Source organism: Solea solea, chromosome 20 (genome assembly GCF_958295425.1).
Source record: "Solea solea chromosome 20, fSolSol10.1, whole genome shotgun sequence".
NCBI lineage: Eukaryota > Metazoa > Chordata > Actinopteri > Pleuronectiformes > Soleidae > Solea > Solea solea.
In genome coordinates, this window is record NC_081153.1 from 5,089,432 (window position 1) to 5,109,974 (window position 20,543).

The 20,543-nt window shown below is 43.1% G+C and overlaps 1 protein-coding gene across 2 annotated transcripts in view; it reads right to left on the reverse strand.

Annotated features, from left to right (window-relative positions):
* Positions 1-20,087, reverse strand: part of gatad2b (GATA zinc finger domain containing 2B) — a 58,437-nt gene extending 38,350 nt beyond the window's left edge. For both annotated transcript variants that reach the window (XM_058618678.1, XM_058618676.1), the window contains exon 1: positions 19,928-20,087. The gene's annotated coding sequence lies outside the window, so the exon portion shown is untranslated. The remainder of the gene's footprint in view (positions 1-19,927) is intronic.
* Between the last annotated feature and the right edge of the window lie 456 nt (positions 20,088-20,543).

The window sequence follows — 20,543 nt, forward strand, 5'->3', positions numbered from 1 at the left end:
ACTTTCCAGGACCAATTCACTCAAATTCAAGGAATGTGCTAAAAGCAGTAGTTGGCATCGGCAGTGGGAGACAAAAACCTTCAAGGGCTTTGAGAGGGTTTTAAATCCACAGACTTTCAAGGATTTCAAGGCCCTGTTTGACCACTCGATGGAAACACAGCATTAGTTTCCAAGCCAGTTTCTTATGAGAATGCAGAAATCAACCCGTAAAGTGCTCTTGCATCGACTGTATCTCATCTCATCTTACTCTGCAAATGATGCCATGATACAGTTGAAGTTGATTTATTTGAATTCTACATTGTTTACAGAGATACTGCGACTGTATCAACAGACGGGCCTCATTCAAATAGGAGAGGAGTGGTTGATCTGAACACAGCCTATAGGCCTTATATTAAAGACGCCCTGTTGCTGCCAATCAAAAGGAAAAATTGTAGGCCTGTTCTCGAGTCAACAGCAGTGCACTGAGCCTGACGTTGTTTAGGTTAACACACACACACACACACAGAAGCAAGAAAGCAGAAATACAACAGGGGCGAGGGCTAATGTTCATTGTCCATCATTCTCACTCAAGAGAGTTATTTGTTACATTCATCTACAGCGCCTGTCTGCCCTCAGGCCAGCTCACATTATATAAGACCCGCCCTCCTGAGGACGGCAACCAATCCAAAATAAATAACAGGCCGTCACTGTGACAACACACAAGTAAAGGTTATTACTCCATTATAATAAATATCGTCTCCCAACATCATGTTAAGTCTCTAACATAGTGATTTACTTCCTTTTCTGTCATTTAATAATAAAAATGGACATAATAAATGGTCCTGACTTTTAGCCAGCAGAGGAGGTCAAGCTGCAAAACAAAGGATCTACATTTCTACCACCAAACTGTGTCATTTCCATTACTTGGGTACAGGAAGTACCGACTGAGGTGATTTTTTTTATTTTGTGTTGCATTACTAATGCGAGTGTGGTCACAGGATTATTTGAATTTAGTAATGTTAACACAACCTGTTCCTCCTCCTCCTCCTCCTAATCGCCTGAGGCTAAAAGCTACAGCTAAACCAACAACAACAACAACAACTAATGAACAGTGCGTCCAACAGCTCAAATCAAGTGAGGTTACCAGTTAAATCCAACATCCATACGCTCAGTGTGTGCATGTAAAGACAATTTCTGATGCAACGTCAGGACCCTGGAAGAACCTCTGAATTCCTATTTGGCTTTTACTATATGGCTACAGGCAAATTTTCCCTCCCGAGTTCAAATATCTCAACTCGACTGGAGCAAACAATGCAAATTTCACGCCTTTGTGGGATTGTCTGGACTCGACTTTGTATGCAGTCTCATTGGGGCTGCAAATAACTATTATTTTCATAGGTTTGGTCCATAAAATGTTTAAGACTGTTGACCACTGTTTCCCAAACCTCAACTCAATGTCCTGTTTTTGTTCACAAGTGATTTCTTTGTTATATGGTGCAAAGAAACCAGAAAATCTTCACATTAAAGAAGCTAAAAAATCAGATGCCTTGTTTTAATGTATGAGTTGAGTAATCGCTGCAGCCCAAAATCTCATAATGTGAAAAACTGGCATCACATTTAGTGTGAACATACGTATTTACCACGTAATGCACATATTACAGCGTTGATTGCCATATCAATGCAAATTTCCTATTCAAATAAAGTCCGAAAGGAAGGAGGGGTCAAAATGGCTGCTGTGTCATAACCCCGACAGTGACACACGATACCTCCAGTTCACATCAGCAGTCTATATCATGTCGCATGCATTTATCCGTCAGCATGTAGGTCATGTTAACTGTGGCAGTGCTGAGCTTTAGGCTGTGTGTACAGTGGGGCTTCCTGCTGAGGTTACACCGGGTGAACAGCAGCAAGATGTACACTCTCAACCCGCACAGCATCTGGATCAGTGATGCCCCCCCCCCCACACCCCCCATCTCTGCTTCAAAGTCCACTGGAGACCTTTCAGAACAGAGCGTATGTTCTTCACAAGACATGCTCTATTATTTATTTATTTTACGGTTCCAGAGCACAAAGTAAAGAGTTGTTTCGCCAACATCTTCTGTTTTACTAAAAGCAGAAGCTCAATTGAGACAAAGAGCGGAGGACATTCGGTCTCCATGGCGTTGAACATGGGCCACACAGCATTTCCTACTAAATAGAATCTACAAAAAAAATCGCAAACATGACAGTCACTAATTTTTCATGGAATACTAAAACACAAAGTAAACTGCTGGATACCAAATGGTTTTTTACACCGACCGAAATGTTCCAAACCGAAGGAGAATCCAAAAAAAAGGACTCATCATTTGGTTCTAACCCCATTTCAATACCCATGAGTATCTGTGAGGAAGATCCAAGGATGCTGGTGATTAGGTAGAACACAACAACAACAACAACTTCGAGAGTACTGGTTCACATGTGTGTACTGTCTCACAGATCGTTCTATCTCTGGGAGGTAGAAGCTGCAAGTTGAAAAACACGAAAGGAAACTTTCTGTCTGGGACATCAACACAACCACAACAACAACAACAACAACAACAACACAAGAGTTGCATTTGGTGTGTGTGTGTGACAGTGTTGTCAGTTTTAGGATTGGGCAATGATTCAATAAGATGTTTTCATGTTTAAAACAAGTTTAACTGTTTTTTAATAACTGTCTCTCAAGAGCAAAACTCAATCTTTAATTGTTGTGGCATTTTATGGTGATAATTGCTGAAAGACTGAAACTTAAAAGTTGAAAAACCTCTGTTTAGTTAGCTGTTAAACAGTGTTTCCATCATGGTACGGTTTGGTTTGGTACAGTACGGTTTGGAACGATAAAGCCCTGGGTCAGGTTTCACGTGACTTTGTACCGTTGCAACATCAACAAAAAACTACTGTACCGTACCTTTAACTCTAGTACCCAAAGGTAAGGGTGCTGAAAATGGAACAGTTGGGGTTGGTTATTTTGATACTATTGGTACTATTTTGGTACTGTTCCTATTAAACACAAAATGTGTGTGCCATATCTACTACCTAACCGCTCCACTCCAAAAGTCAATCATCTAGCTCCACACCATGAAAAAGATGTGCAATGAAGTGGCCCACAATTGTCAGCAACTAATTTTGCAATACATTTTTGTCAACAATGCTGACTTAGGCAGCATCCAGACGGAAAAATATAATTTTCAAAAAGTTCCCCGTAAAGATGGTAACTTTTCAGGAAATAGCTCCAAAAGAAAACCGTTTCAGGTCCCCTAAAACACCGCCTCCATGTGGACGGAACGCCTCTCCAACACAAAAAGTATGCATATTCACCTAAACCCGTTTCCCTGTGGACGGCCCCTTATATTTGTACTCATACGAGCTATTGTTTTAAAAGAATCAGTTAAGCATAAAAAAACCCAACAACAAACGATTCCAAACCCTTGTTTCAAGTTACTGATCTGATCATCGTTTGGTATCTTAAGAAGAATAAACTGCACCGCCTAAACTTTATTTTCTAGTTATTCGGTATGAACCAAACCAATACTCCGAATCAGTACAACACGGGACAACATCACATGATCGGATGTTGGAAAAAGAAGTTAAGAAGCGTCACAAGTTCAGGCGACTTCTTCTTCGTTCTATAGAGATATACTTAATAGATATATAAGTGAGTGAAGGCTGCCATGCTGATGGAGAATAATGTTTTTTGAGAGAGTTGTTAATGAGTAAAGTGGCAAGTGCAACACTACAGTTCTGTGAGTGACAGCTTAGCTGTTTAAAATAGGTAAAAGGTAGAGCTGCAACTAATGATTATTTTCACGATTAAACGTTTGGTCCATAAAATATCAGAAAACCTTAAAACATGTTGATCAGTGTTCGTCAAACCTGGAAATGTTGACATTCTCAAATGTCTTGTTTTGTCCACAAACCAAAATGATTAACTTCAGAACAATCAGAAATCTTGTTTTAATCATGAAAAAAGCTTCAAACCGATTATCAAAATAGTTGTTGATTAATTTAGTAATCGATTAATAACCGATTAATCGTTTCAGCTCTAGTAAAAAGATTGTGTTTTTAATTGATAATCAGTAAATAACGTGGAATGCGCTATCGGTATTGGACACTGGTTATGAACGGGTACCAACATCCAGATTTCTACATGTATTAATCACCGACACAGACCATGTAAAAAAAAAAAATGAGCTCGTTAATTCATCTCTTCTGTTTATGTTGAGTAGACATGTGCAGACAGCTGTGAGCTGGTGTTCACTCTGCAGCAGGGACAAACTGAATAAATTAGTATCCTCGCACTCTTCACTGCGTGTCCACACGGATATCATCTCTACGACAAAAACACACACACACACACAGTTGTTTTCTCGTCCTCTCAGTCCATCAGTGGAGTCGGCTGACCGTCCTGAGTCACCACAGGCCTGAGAGTGAGCACTGTCACAGCACTGTCGTGTCTCAGGGCGGCTCACGTAGCCACCTATCATATATCTTACTGTACTATGCATCTTAAAATAACCATCTAGGTCATCCGTGTGCAGCTCCGTTCCTACAACAGTTAGCAAAACCGTTTTTTTTAACTGCATAATGGAGCTCCAAAGCCTTTGTTCTGATTTATCTCCGACTGGTAATAAACCAGCGACTCGGGTCGCAAAAATCTGTATTTTCTCTTCACCTCAGTCGCCGCCTTTGTGAAGATTGGGATGGAAGATTGTGAAAGTGTGGATGCGGCAGCTGCTTTTATATTTGTAGTGTGCAACCTCAGGAACTCAGGAGAGGTGAAAAAATAAAGTGCAGACACTGCCGAACTAAAGTAACCTACACGTTGGGGGTGGGGGGACATATGAGTAATACTCAAAAAGCCAGAAAAGCTTTGAGAACATGCAAAGGAAAAAAAAAAAAAAAAAAAGAATCCAAAAAGGAAGTGTTTACAATCCCACTTCCCCCGTGACAGCACAAGAGCTTAAGAGATCACAACCTTTCACCAGCGGTGAGCACACAGCCCCGAGAACCAAACGACAAGTTTCTCAAGTGGACAACAAAAGATTCGGGAAGTTAGTAAACATGTCAAAGCCACAATTCCCCGTCAAGGACATTCTTTAGTCAAACACCATTACCAGGTCTTTACAACGAGACAAAAGCTCAAGTCACTCACCGTGGATGGGGTGGACTTCACAAGCTACTCAGAGCTTAGTAAAGCTGTGAATGTGTATGATTTTTTCTTCATTATTATTTATTTTTGGGGAAATGGTACTGTCACCCGTGTTGGCGAATGTATCATATCCCCGAAATCTTGCAAAGACACAGCCCTAAATCACAATAAACCTTGAACACCAATGCGATTTTAATGTAAATATTGTACCACAGGCTTGTTTTACGGCGATATAATCTTATTGTGGGACGACCAGAATGAGTCAATTGCATATAGGATATGCATAAGGTGGATAAGAGGCGTAAGAACAGTTTATTTACCAGAGGCAGTCACCATCTGGCTTTCTTAGCCGCTGCTAGAAGAGATGGAAAGATGTCCAGAAACAACAAACCCCTCCCTATGCCAACAGGAGACAGTGGCACGCACACGCACACGCACACGCACACAGACACACACACACACACACACACGCACGCACACAAAGACTGTATGTAAAGGATGTTGATGACAGGACTTCTGGGAATATGATCAACATTTGCATATGGCTAGTTTTTTGACACTAATGAGGCCAATCAGAGCGGAGCCCATAGCAACAGAGTTGTAATTGGTCGTGTGGAACGGCTCGAGAGCTGATGGTTGTGGGATGCAGATTCAGAGCCAATGAGAGTTGAGGAGGAGGAGGAGGATGATGCCGGTGGTGCTGCTTTGTTTTGGGTTGAAGTGACTGGTGCGTTGTTGACTTCGCAGACATACACACACACACACACACACACACACACACAGACACACAGACACACACACCAGTCCCCATTCAGCAGGACTGCAGTGTGACGATTACGCACACCTCCACCTTCTGTCTGGATGCACAGCACGACGGCAACACACCTTCCACCTAGCACCTCAGACACAACACTGCTCTTTATTAAACAAGACAACAGCTCATTGTGGGCGTTGCTATGACGACCGGTCGTCTATTTTTATGCCGTGCCACTAATCAATTCCTGCTCTGCTGTCGCCTGAGGGGTGGGGGTGTGCATGTGCGTGTGAGGGTGGAGAGAGCACTGATGGGTGGGGGGTGGGGGGGGCACTGGTAGAGGGCAAAGGGGAGGAGGAGGAGAGGGGAGGAGGGGGTGAGTGTGTGTGTGTGCCATTGGAGACAAAGAACGGCGCAAAAGGAAGTGAGAGAAAGGAAACCGTGTCGGGGATTCGTCTCATACCATCACACTCCATACCACAAAAGGTCGTCATCGACATGACTGCGAGTGTTTCACGTCACGTTAAACCGTCTGCTCTCAATCTGATCGCGTTGATAACCGTTCGATCGCTACATACCCAGACTTCTGTGACTGTTTAACGGTCAGATGGCATGAACTCAGCGACGTGGCGCGAGAACCTCTGACATCTTCTACAAAGCTACACACGAAAAGCTCATCATTCTTAAAACACTGTGTGTTTCTTTACAGCGTGACGTCTCTCGTTTGCGCTCATTTACTGACGCCTCACACGTAGACGCCATCAACTGAAACACTTCCCAATCGCTTTGGTTTGCCAAACTACATTAAGAATCTGTTCAGAGGTCGACGGATGTGGGTTTTTCTCTGACCGATGCCGATACATACACGGTATTCTCCATAAAAATCATGTTTAGATTTAATTTTAAATACACAAAACGGGTCATCAGAAATCTTTGGATGGAAAAGGTCATATTATAAAAAAGAAATGTCAAATATCGAGCTGATTAATCTGCCAAACCAATTACCTGGTGCGTCTCCACACATTGCTTTTCAAACAAATACAACAAAAGGCGTTAGGCAATCAAATTACATTTAAATGTGTTTGACTCACTACACGGCACAAACGAAACTGCACACGACATGTTTTTGTTACATTTGTCCACAGATGGCGGACAAGGCGGACATCACATCACCATCACTTAACCAACATTAATACCAACTCCTGCCGTGTAGTCAGCCGTGACTAACACTGCACTGCTAACAACTGATATCTACCTCTAGCACCGAGCATCAGGTCGGCCCACACATACATGACACATCATGTTGCTCTGCTGCGTCTCTTTCCCTTCGCCGTGTCTTCTCTGTGCTCCGTCCCTCCCCCCCCCCACCATCTTCACTCCACGGTTACATTTCTTTTTGTGCCCTTTTGTGTTATTTTGAGTTTCTTCACTGGACTGTGTTGGGTTACAATCTTTTCTGGGCTTCTTTGTTATTAATGACACCTCGTTCTTGCATTAGTCCAGAGTAAGATAATCATCTGCATGTTTTAAAAAATGCCAATGACAAGTGCCATCATGCTCAGATTGTCTGAGCGGTGAGTTCATTTCTCATTTACATTTTAAATACGCACATGTTTGTAATTTATATAGACAGGTAGAGAAGAGCAGGGCCACACAGACGTTAGCACTCTTTGCCTTTTGCAGCAAGACGACCCGAAAGGACCGGTTCATGACCCGGGCCTTTCTGCATGGAGTTTGCATGTTCTCATTGTGTGTGTGGGTTTTCTCCAGGTTCTCTAGTATCAAGTATTTCGGTCATTGCCATAAAAGAACCAAAGTTCGGTACCCGGCCCTACACAGAGCAGCCATAGAAGTGGGCTGAGAAAGCAAGACACAGACTGACCCGTTGCCTGCACTGACCAGTGAGGACTTAAGACAGATGCACTGCAAAGCGTGCACTTAACACTGGCTTACTATTATTTGCTGACATCAAACTTGGCACGAGGGAGAAGACAAGTTTATCTGGATGCTGTTCACGCAGCTCACTCTCAGGGTGTTTGTTTTTTTTCTCTTTGGAGTTCAACAGCGGGATAGTCCTGCTTCATGCTCTCACTGAGGCTGTAAACACCGACTCCTGCTTTAACACCAGAGAGAGTTCATACTGTGGGATCTGCTGGGCCTGTAATACTACTGTGATATGGTGGGCTATACAAAAAAAAGAAAATTGAAAACAGTTGTTTTTTTATATATAATTTAATAAATGACGGAACCGAAATGTCACAATACTTAAACGTTTAACTCGGAGCTACAGTGAAGACTTTCTTTGGCAGCAGTTGCACACTCTCCACTCTCTCAAGGCTGGGCTCACCTGCGTTTGATTTGACCGTTTCAGTGGAGACGGTTGATGCAGCTGGTCCACAGGTGGTGGAAAGGAAGCACCAGATCACAATTTAGAACCAAAAAAAGAAGCTCTATTTAGCTTCAAAAAGATATAGATGTTTCCAGGAGTGATGAGTATACCGAGTAAAACATCTCGATTTGGTCTCCGAGGTTAACTTTCACGATTAAATCCTGTTTAAAACAGAAGCTGCATCATGATTTGTTCGATTCTGCAGAAGCATTAGTTTGTAAAATTCATGTTTATCCGAGTGTTTGTACCAATTAATGGAAAGGTAAGCCATATGCGTTAATACAGAAAATTCAGGATGAATTAGTGTAAAAATTGAATCAAAACATTGACACGATAATATTAAGGCTGAGCGCCTTCACTGGTTTCTCAAGACGACTCAATTACAAGAAGTTCTGACTCAGAAACTCCAGTGTTTGGATCAAAAAACCTTTCTTAAAGCATTAAAAGACACTTTAGGGGTTGGATGTCTCGACCAAGGACGGGCATAATCAGGACTGACTGATCGACACTGCACTCCGTCCCCAGAGCCGCGGCATCCGGAAAAAAACAAGTTGTCAAAATCAGCCGGGCCAATCATTTAAATTTTTAAGTTCATTATACACATTTAAGCAGCCATGTTAAAGCCTCGCCCGCTCATCTCATTTTCAGCTCGTAGCTACAGGCTGTCAACATTAATTAGACTGCCATTAAAATGTTTCTGCTTATCAGCCGGTAGGTGATTACAGATCTGCAGTAAACAAATACAGATTACATACGGGAGGGTGGGGGGGAGGGTTTGGTGTTTGACTTGGGATTTAAAACCAAAGGTTGAGGAGGAGGAGGAGGTTCACCTGGAGGAGAGAACACGCTCACAGCTCTCGTCCTCTACCACACAGGAAACCAAGAACTGGCTAAAACCACATCTTTTTTTTTGTCTTTGTGAAAAAGAAGCGGCCGTACTTGGATTTCTGCACACGGGGGCGGAAAATGAGATCGCGAAGTGGTCACGGGAGAGAAATTTGGGATGTATTTTTAATGCCGAGTGCGACGGGACAAACTTTTGAGGTGTTCAGTTGTAATTGGAGCTTTTCGGGACTGATGTTCAAACCAGGACTGAACACAACCGAGCTTCTTCTCACTTATTTACACTATTGGGTGATGCCCATGTAAATATAGTGGTGTAGTGGTTAGCACTGTTGCCTCGCAGCAAGAAGGCGCTGGAGCCGACCCTCCACCTGACCTCGCAATTTCGCTTGTATAATGACAATAAAGATCCTTTCTAGTGCTGCATCTAACCATTATATATCTATTGAGTATTTTCCATAAAATGTCAGAAAATGTAGAAAAATATTGATCAGTAGTGATTTCTTTGTTATACGGAGCAAAGAAACCAGACAATATTCCCATTTAAGAAGCTCAAACAATCAGAAATGTATTGCAGAGTGTATACATTTTCCCCAGCAGGTAATAACCTCAGGTGTTTTCACTCACACTGGACATTTTACTCGAAAAATAGGTCGACTTAGAATCTGTATCGCTTAAAACTGCTACATTAGTTCTTCGTGAATAGAACTTTCACCTATTCTTCACACAATATAAAGTGAACGTAACCTATCTTTACAGTTTAAAGAAAGATTTATTGTGAAGCGCCGAGCGGCTTCATACTGAAAATTCCTGGTATTGAGTTGAGTGCGTTTAAAAGTGTGTTTTATGATTTTTTTTAAAGACAAACCCTTTGTAAAACCACGGAAGGTGATGATGCAGCAGGTCAGCGCTGCTGCCGTCACACACACACACACACACACACATCCAGTGTGAATCTGGATTTAGGCTGAGGCCTGAGCGGATTCGTGGATTAAGATTATACTGCTTCGTCGGGTAGCACGTCTGCTGTGGCTTTTACACGCGGTTTTAAATTCCTGTTTGTGTTTTGACTGAAATACAGTGTAGTATATTTGTCAGGTGGACTCCTGTGATGCTTTGTGATGAAGTGAGTTTTACACAAAAGACAGAAAAATTTAGCTGAAAATAGAAAGTGGGATTTGTTCCGGGAGGTAAAACGAGAAGGTATTTAGAAGGTGATTGCTTATTTTCAGACAACAGAGGTGCTGTTCTTGTCACTGTTTCACTCCTGCTGCAAATAAGTCTCAAGTTCCTTTAACAAAGGCACACATCATTTTCTTCTCTCTCCTTTTTTTTCTTTTTTTAAATGTATTTATGTTAACGCAGGGAACAGAGCGCAGTCAAAACGCACTGAGCCAGTCTGAGCCGGTTTGTAACCTCAGGGTATGGAATTATCTCTTAATATGTAGCCGTTAGTGGTCAAGACGTCACACAGTAAGACAGTCAGAGAGAGAGAGAGAGAGCCAGGGTGGGGGGTGGGAGGAGGAAGAGGAGGAGGAGGAGCGAGCCCCGGTGTTTTCAGAGCAGAAAGAGGAAAATCTCTTCCTTTAGGAGCTGGCACTTTGTCAAGAAAAGAGTGAGAGCAGAACTTCAGACCACAGGGTGGGGCATACACTGCCTCACCAGCCAAATGAGAGGAAAAAGAAGAAAGAAAGAAAAGAAAGAAAGAGAGAGAAAAAACAGCGGGAACATGAGACATTTAGTCAGAGCGAGGCACACAAAGGTAGACAGACATTTTGAAAATGTGGCAGCCAGGAGCAGCACCAGCACACAACAGAGACAATCAACTACACGCACACGACATGTTCACACACACACACACACACACACACACATAACAACAACTCATCAGCAGAGATATTAGATTTACTACTCCCTGACCGACAACGCTGAATTACACAACATCGTTCACAACAGCTCAAATTCACCCTCTCATCATCACGCTGCATCCTGGGGTAGTTAATGGGATAATGCGTCATTGTTCCGACGCTAAAGCTCGTTAACACACACACACACACACACACACACACACACTATAGAGCAAATGCATCGGGCGACAATGGCGTTACGTCGTTCTGCTACAATTCACTCCACGTTCTTAAACGCGCCGCATGCAGGCGGGGGCGGGTGGGGGTGGAATCTGCATGACAGCGACACACAAACAAACATGGAGGAGAGCAAATGTGATGCAAGACGACTGTGACCAGAGACCAAAGAGACCAGAGAGACCAGAGACCGGGGAGCTCGTATCCCCGGTATGAAAATTCCAACACGGACCAGAGAACGACCACAAAACCAGTCCCCACAGACTCGCAGCACCACTGTAGTGTCTACAAATGAGCTCCTCCTAAAAGTACAGCGGGGAGATCAGAGCAAAGGCCAGACCGAGGGGAGGAAAAAACAAGTCTTTTTCAGACTGTACAGAGAGGTTTGTTAACACTCACTCTGCCACACCAAAGTCCACTGAGAAAATCAGCAATCACGTCACATCACAACACAACACAACAGCAATCGTCTCATTTTGTGACTTCTTCAAATGAAACAGCGAGATAAAAACGCTGATTTTTCTTCATGGAGTTTGGAGAGGAAGAGTGAGCCGTTCACACACTTTACTTCCAGTGTGAAAAGGTCGTCTCAGAGCTAATTTTAAAGTGGCAGACACATTCTTAAGCTGTCAAAGGTTTAAGCCGTTTGTTAGGTTAAGTGAATCTGCTTTTCCCAGTGTCCCTGCTGGTAGCTGTGTTTTCAGAAAGAGAAGGCAGGTTCTCAACTCCAGTGCTATTGAGACACAACACATGGGCGCGCACACAATACACAAACCACAGATGTTTTGTTCTGTATATATTAAATGTATGGAACAAGGTGGGCAAAGCACCATCGTAATAACTTTAAAATTTACTCTTTTAACTAATTGTTATTTGTCTAAGTCAGAAAACCGTAGATTAAAAAGTTAGAGTATTTAACCAGTTTCACTCATTTATCCTGACTGAGACGACAGTGGGAGATCCGTGTGAGACAAAAGCATCCTTGGCCTCGCTCCGCTCAGTTAGTTTGACTTTCAGCGCGGCTAATATTAAAAGACCACATGGAAGAGGGCAGCAGGCAGCGGCTGTCAGTGCTGCTCTGAGGTCAGTACATGAGAGGGAAGCATGCTGACACAGAGCAGCGAGAGTGTGAGTTTAATATATTATACACACACACACACACAGTATATCATGCTGCAAACTCCTCCAAGGAAATTTGGAACACGACAGAAACTCACGGCTGGTCTTCATCAGGTCAAAAGGGAATTACGTAGGTAATTTATGATTAAAACATCCTGTCATTGTCTCCCACTGAGCCTAAACCTGACTTTTAGACGTTTTCCTCAACAATGTGTGTGGCGCTTACCGTTAACCCAACAGTCCTTTCTGATTCAGAAACAAAACAGCTATGAATTGGACATAATTAAATCAATATTAACCGCTTACCCACTGGTGTTTGTAGTGTGATTGAACGGGGTAGTTACTCGACTTTGTGTGTGGAAACGGTGAACAGGAGTCAAAGGCTTTTGGAAAAGTTGACAAAGATGACACACACGCACTTGTGTAATTATGATATAAAATGTAAAAATGAAGGCAACACGTTTCACCTGTGGAAACACAGTAGCACTGAAAAACTACTGGAAATGAATGACATTAGCTCGTTAGTCCACACTCAAGTTTACTGTGCCAGCACTGCAGCAGTGACAACAACAACAACAACAACGACTGAACAGAAAATGTGTTATTACAAGACAGAACAAAGAAGCAAACCTTTCTGTTTCAGGCTGAGCAATCAGGCCAAAGTCAATATCACGATAACGGTGCAACAGAAGTCGATATCGATAAGCATTTCTATAAAATGTCAGATGAGATTTGCTTCAGAGCGAATGTTGAGGAGTTAATATCGGTTTAAAAATGACACAAAAAAGAGAAATTTTTTGCACAATAGAAGCAGTGGTTGAATAATCGATTACTAAATGAATTGTCAACTATTTTGATAATCGATTTATTGGTTTGAGGTTTTTTTTTTCATTATTAAAAACAAGATTTTAGCTTCTTAAATGTGAATATGTTCTGGTTTCTATGCTCCATATAACAAAGAAATGATTAAGACATCAGAATTTCCAGGTCTGACAAACACGGATCAACATTTTTCTACATTTTCTGGACCAAACGATTACCTGATTAATTGAGAAAATACTCGAAAGATTAATCGATTATGAAAATAATCATAAGCTGCAGCTAGGATTGCAACATGTACCGCTATTGAACCTAATTTGTGTCTTTTTATGATTTTGTCTGACTCAGGTGAACGATGAAGATCCAAGAATGACCCCAACATTGCACAATGCCTCTGTACTAACTGGTGTTTCGTCACTGCCCCCATCTTAGTATTCATCTTACAATACTGATCAATATCTGCACCTAGAATCTAAAAGGGGAAAAAAAACAACCACCCACATCATACACATTTGGTCATGATCACATTTGTAACACGGCAGAAAAGGAGCCTCGTTAAAGTCCCTAAACCTGGACGTGTCCTTTAATGCACAGGAGCATTTGGCAGAATTACATTCAGACAATTTGACTGGGGGTGACCTTGTGCTGCACCTGGCTAAATGCAGCACAGCAATGCAGCACTGATGTGCACGCTGCTTATTCACTGGCTGGATTAGCCACAGCTGCATTGCTACTGACTGCTCAGCCGTCTCCACAACCGAGAAGAACCGACGGATCAAAACTATTCCCCCCGTTTCATTACAGTCCACACACACACACACACACACACACTCATCAATTAGTGCCAAAACACAGGTATTAGCTACACCTGCTCCTTTAATGAAGACGTGACTTCACTGATTCCAATCTTCTCAAACACAAAGGGACGTCGAGTGAAGACTCAACTGTGACACAGCGGAGTCTTCACAGGTTTATAAAATTCCAAACATTTCTACATAATCGTGTGTATTATACTAAAAATAAAACTACTGCCATCAGTTGGTGGTGTCCTAATCACATATTGTTCACCTCAGCTGTGGTGTAACTCCTTCAACATTGGGCATATGTAATCACTCCATTGTTATTATAAAGCAGCAGCAGCTCTGCTCTCTGCAAAATCTGAAATAGTCATAAAATGATGCCATATGTAACGAATTAAAAACTTACAGGACGCAACTCTGTGATGCAATCAGCTGAAGGACGGGAACGACTGTTGGAGTTGTTAAAAGCTACTAAGTCAAAAAAATAAAAAAGCCACCGTGCACAGCATGTTCAATTAATTCAACCTAATTACTATATTCTGATTAGAGCCACAGCTGGGCAAAGAGCAAAACATCAAGTTACAGACCTTTTATATAATTATCATTATGAAGTGTGGCAGGACAAATTACATTAGAGTCAAGACGGCCACGCTGCCGTGTCACACACCGAACACGGACTCCTTTTTTGGGGATTAATAAAGTATTCAGTGTCAGGGGTGGGAATCACCGGTAACCTCGCGATACACGATACCAATAATATCACGGTACAACGATTCTGTGATAATCAATATGTTGCAATTACAATCATATCGCGATACATGACCATATCTGTCTAACTGAAGAAAACAAACCGTTAAAAGTGGTGTGTGGAAGTATTTGGGGGTTATGCGCCGCAGATAGATTACTTATAAACTCCTCCACCCAAGTGATGTGGTAAAGGAGGCATCACAGATGGGGGAGGGATGGATGGATGGATGAATGAGGGGAATCTGAATGTCTTCAAAAGGAGGTGTTCACATGTCGTGTTCAGTGATGACAATTTTAAATTTACATACATTAAATTCTTACGTAAACACGCATAAGGTGTAGGTACACGCTTGTCTTCATTTGTAGAACAAATATCGTGTGTGTGTGTGTACAGACAAGCACATGCATGCACGCACATTAAATGGTGGCATTGTTTTCGCCGTTAGGTCAACAGGGAAAATTGTTTGATTTTTTTGAGGTAGGGAATATATAGGGCTGCACACAAACACATAACACAATACACTTAATTAATTAATGGCAATAATTTATAATGAATACAACTATACGATAGTGCGATAGTGTGGTCTACGATAGCGAGTATGTCCTTAGTCACCACCACCCCACGCACCAGGGAGGTGAATGAATGGAGTGGTACACTGCGTTTTTGAATTGCGTTGGGGAAAAAAACCCTGTCAGAATCAATTTGTGACCACATAGACTTTTTTTGGTCGCACTCCAGAGTGTTGACTACTCACATTCGCTTGTCATTGGCAGTTGAATCAAGAAAATAACACGAACAATGAACTGGAAACCTGGATTTCAGGAAGTCAACGCGGGTGTCATCGTGTATGACATCATCCTGTCTGTTCCCCCAGACTAAAACGCTATTTTCAAACAGCATTTCCTGAAGTGGTATGGACTAAAGAATTAACATAACAACAACAACTAATGTGACTGTACATAGCGCACATAAAAGGTTGGCTCAATACGTCGGAGTCTTGTCAGATCCTTATATAACATGCATACATGTTTTAAACCATTAAGTTGTTTGAGCTGATGTATGTACTTCCTATCCATAACCAATCATATCAATAACCCAATGCTCCAAATGTGTAACTAATTCATAAAAATAATTAAAGAAATTAGCAGCCCACATTAAGACGTCTATGTACATGTTTGCAGCCTTTATGTGATATTTTTTGGATGGTATCAGATTTTTCTTCTTTTTCCCCTTATCCAATCCAGTGATTAAGTATCTGACTAATACAGAGTAAGGCATCAGCTCTACCCGACACACACACACACACACACACACACACACACACACACACACACACACACACACACACTTGTGTGTGGGTACAGAAAATGCTGCAGTCATTTTGTAACCCTGTACTTCTTTACCTAATCTTTAGCGCTAATGCAATATAATGGCGCACACACACACACACACACACACACACAAATGGTAATACGTGACCGGTTTGGCTTTGTGTGCAGAACGTGCAATAAACAACAAATTACACCGACTGACGATGACGTTTCTCAGTCACTTAACCTGTTGTGTGCGTGTGTGTGTGTTAGGAGAGAGGGGCAAACATTTCTATTTGCAATCCATTGCCTGCACGACTACAATTCCGTCTCTCTTGTGAACCCGTCATCAACACAATGAGCTGTGTTACACAAGTCTAAAAAGTTTGTATTCTAGGTCAACTGAAGGCGAAAAAAGGAGGTGGTTCTGATCTGACATCTCTTGTTTACAAATACAAATCTTAAAAGGTTACATTTCACCAGAAACGGACAAATGTGCTTCTAGGAAATCCAAACAACTTTGTCTCCACCATTATTGTGTAAACCTCTGCAGACTATGCGGTACATTATGCGGCCGGGTCCCGATCGCGAGCCATTTCCTGTGCAGAATATGAGAACTTTATCTACCAACGAGCACAAGCAACCTGGTAACACACACTGCCACTGTTTCAGTGTGTGTGGAAAAAAAACGTCTGTGTCGAAAACGGTCAGACACTGTTTCACCTGAACCCTCAGACACGAGTCAACAGAGAAACGACCACGGAGTGCGACATGCCACAGAAACTCCCTCTGGAAGATAAACAAACACTCATTTTCCCTGCTATAATTTGAATTCTGCTGAACCGCCCAGTGAATAAGAACCTTATAATAACACAGACGCGGCGTAATTACCAGCCCACTGATAAGTGACATCACCTGCTGTCTGCACTGATTGACTGGGATGAAAACCTGTGAAATCCTGGGTCATAAAGCCATAAAGCCTTGGGTTACCTTCAGCTTTTACATGTAATAAAAACAGCGTAACGGTGCCTTTATGAATCCAGCATGCAGCAGAGGAATGCTGTCAATAACATAAAGGTCGACTTTCTTTATTGCCACAGTTTTCTTATTGGACGTGTCTGGCGATATCCTACTAACGCAGACATGTGGAGCCAAACTGACGTCCAATGTAATTGTATTGAATAATATCAAAGCCTGATACGTTATTCATGTGTGGCAGACTGTAAATAAACTATTACAGACACATCGGTGAGCCACATTGATGACATGTGTTTTTAACTCCAATGTCCTGCTGCCTCACATCCTCACTTTATACGCACTTTATGAAAGAATGCAGCAGTTTTTCCAATTGAGCGACATTTAATAACAATTAAAAAAACAAAAAAAAACCCTGAGTGAGCAGCTGTTTAAGAAAGTTTGGGGAAAATAAAACAGTATAACTGTGAGCCGTTTGTGTCATATTAAATTAAAACCATCCTGCTATTGATCTTATACATTTCATGACTCGCAGAAACAAACGCATCAGCCTCAAATTTCAATATTGATGATGATGTTGCCCTCAAAGACACAATAGCAGTCCAACTATATTACTGTCACTTCAAATCCAGACAAACTGGGAGACGGTGGTTTAATACAACATTATTACTACAATTTCACAAGCAGGTAACGGGGGGAAGGGTACCAAACTAAATATTTTTAACGGTACTAAGCCAATAACTTGGGCACTATTGGGTAACTGATGCAGGTTTTTATGAAACGCCCAATTTAAGTACCGGAAGGCTCAGCTAAATGAGGAGAGAAATGTGAACTAAGAGTCTGGTTTGGTCCCTCTTGGACCCAACCCATTTTTGTCCAGATGTGCTTTGATACTGACCAATAAGACAACCGTATCAATTCCTAACACCTATCCCTGTTTCAATCATGGTATGGTATGGTACGGTTTGGAATAGTAAAGCCCTGTCAAGCTTGCATTTCGACTGAGAACAGTACTTTTACTTGGTAGGCAGGTGTGTCCGATGGCGGCGTGGGCGGTGAGATACGTCGTGCGACAGCAGCGAAATTGACACAGCAGACAACAACGCAAAGCGTTGTATGAGAATAGACTGCGGTCGCAAGGCAGGAGTGCCGTTTTTCATGTCTTCCAATCAGCGGACTGTCGTGGATGGAGTCCAGTCTCGCTCCACCTGGGCCGTACCATACCATTTTACATTGGTGCCAAAAAATGGAACGGTTGGTGGCAGTTATTTTGGCACTATTCCTAAAAGGAAACGCAAAATATGTACCGTACCAAACCATCACAGACACGATGCTGAAAGGGGGAACCAAATTCAAGGCTGAATCAAGTGTGAACAGTACCTGACCCTAGAAATGAACATCCAATGTCTGCATACATGCTGGCAAAAGAAACCAGAATCTCTTATATTTCAAGCACCAGCAGCTAAATGATGCCTCAAAACACATGGAGCCCTTATTGCGCCGGCTGCACACTCATCAAAAATGACAGTACTCCAGCAACAGTCTGCAGGTACAGTAAAAAGCCTGTCATAGTCAGAGTATGGCAGGCTTCATCTGTATGCTGCTGCTGCTGGGGGCTGCCAGGGGACTCTGAGCTGGAAATAGGAAAAGGAAGGGCTCCATCATTGAGAATACTACAGTTCATTCACAGCTCCTCAACCGCAAGGACCTTTCATTCATGCGGACCCACTACTATCACTATGTGAGTGGAGGGCTGACTGTGTGTATCAAGGTCTCTGCCAACTTCTATCTTGCAAACTAAAAAGGCTGTGGTGTGTGTGTGTGTGTGTGTGGGGGGGGGGGGAGTTTGACTGTGGACAAACACCTCACCACAGTGATGAAAATATAAAAAATATGAGTTTTTACTGGACAACTTTTTATTCCACTGCTGCTGAGTGAACTGACACAAACTCACATGGGGTCAAGTTTGTGCAAAATGTTCTGTAATGGAGGGGAAAGTGGGAGTTTAAATGTGACCATTAATCAACCTATGTCCATGTCAAAGATGGACCCAGACATGTGAATGCCTGAGCCTCATGTAAATCTGGAGGAGGAGCCGGTGCAGCAGCTCGTGTACACTCACTGCAGAATAATAGGCAGCAGACATTAAATATTGATCCCCGTTTTGTCTCTCTAACGTCATCCAGACATCTACCTCCTTTAATAAGCCTCGCAGCCCGAATAATAGCCTTGCCCTTGGTTGCAGTCAGTGTGTGGAGGTAAATGCTCTCGGGCGCAAGGCAGCCATTTAGGTGCATATGGAGCCAGTTGAGTGTCTACGTAAATGGCTGATGCATTTCGAATTTTTCTTCCTAATTGCTCAGAGCCATCAGCCGCTCCGGCCTCCTCCTAGCGCCGTGTAATCCGCTACTTCCCGCGGCTTTAAGTCCATTACCGCCGCTGGAACATCTCGTCTCATCCCGGTGCTGTTTAAACGAGCATTAACAAGTATTTCGGAGGAGGCTGGCTCGTTCTCCAGCCTCAGTTAACCCCCAGAGACTCCGGATCAAACAATGAAAAGCGACTAGAGGCATTCCGCTCACTGTTTCCATCACCACCGTAAACCCCCCCACAAAAACGTCTCCGTTAACACGGTCGGTTATTGTCGAAACACAACGGCGCCGGGTGGCGATTTTTAAACGTTGAAACTCCACACCGCTAAATGTAAACGTGAAACAGTTGGAGGCGAACGGCTGCTGGACGCCAACATGTCAGCCTCGTATCAATAAATAAGCGAGGAGACGCCGCTCTATTGTCTATCAAAGCACATCAGCGTATCCACCACCGGCGGCACGACGACTCGTTAGCTGCCGTCCCGCCGCCACACGAATCCCGCCGCTGCCATTTCAAAACACGTCCCCCCCGACCGGAGACAGGCCCCGCGCGTATCCTCGGACTCACCTGTGTTCTCCTTACGGCCTCAGTGTGTACCGTCTCCGGGTTCACGGTCCGGTCCTGACAGCGCTGCAGCGGCTCCTCACCACCAGTCCCCGGCACCGGCAGGCAGCACTAAACCGCTGATTGGGCCTCGGCAGACGCTCACCCCTTCGGTGCAGTCAGACCGGCAGCTCATTGGCTGAGCGAGCACCCAGACACGCCGCTGATTGGCTGTTTGTTTCCTCCGCTGAACGCAGCCAGGCACCTGATTGGCCGCCGGACTCCGCGCTGATTGGTGGGTTCTTGTGTTGTTGTCTGTGTCTGAGATGGAGAGCCATGTTACCTCCAGTGGGGCTAAGAAACAAAAGTGTTGATTAGCATTCGGCGTGTAGCGGCCTGTTTTTACAAGCCGCTGTCGTTCGCTTTATGAGGGAGATTAGACGCCGCCGACTTCCTTGACACGTGTCACGGGTTAAAATAACCCGGATTGTTGTAATAGTGGGATTATAGCGGCGTTCTTCCGTGCACATGTACGTGACAAAAGACCCAAAACGGGGCTAACAGCTGTGACAGGAAACGTCACCACTAAAGCGAGACAGTCCAAAGCATTTTAGACATCGACCAAGGACTATTATTCATC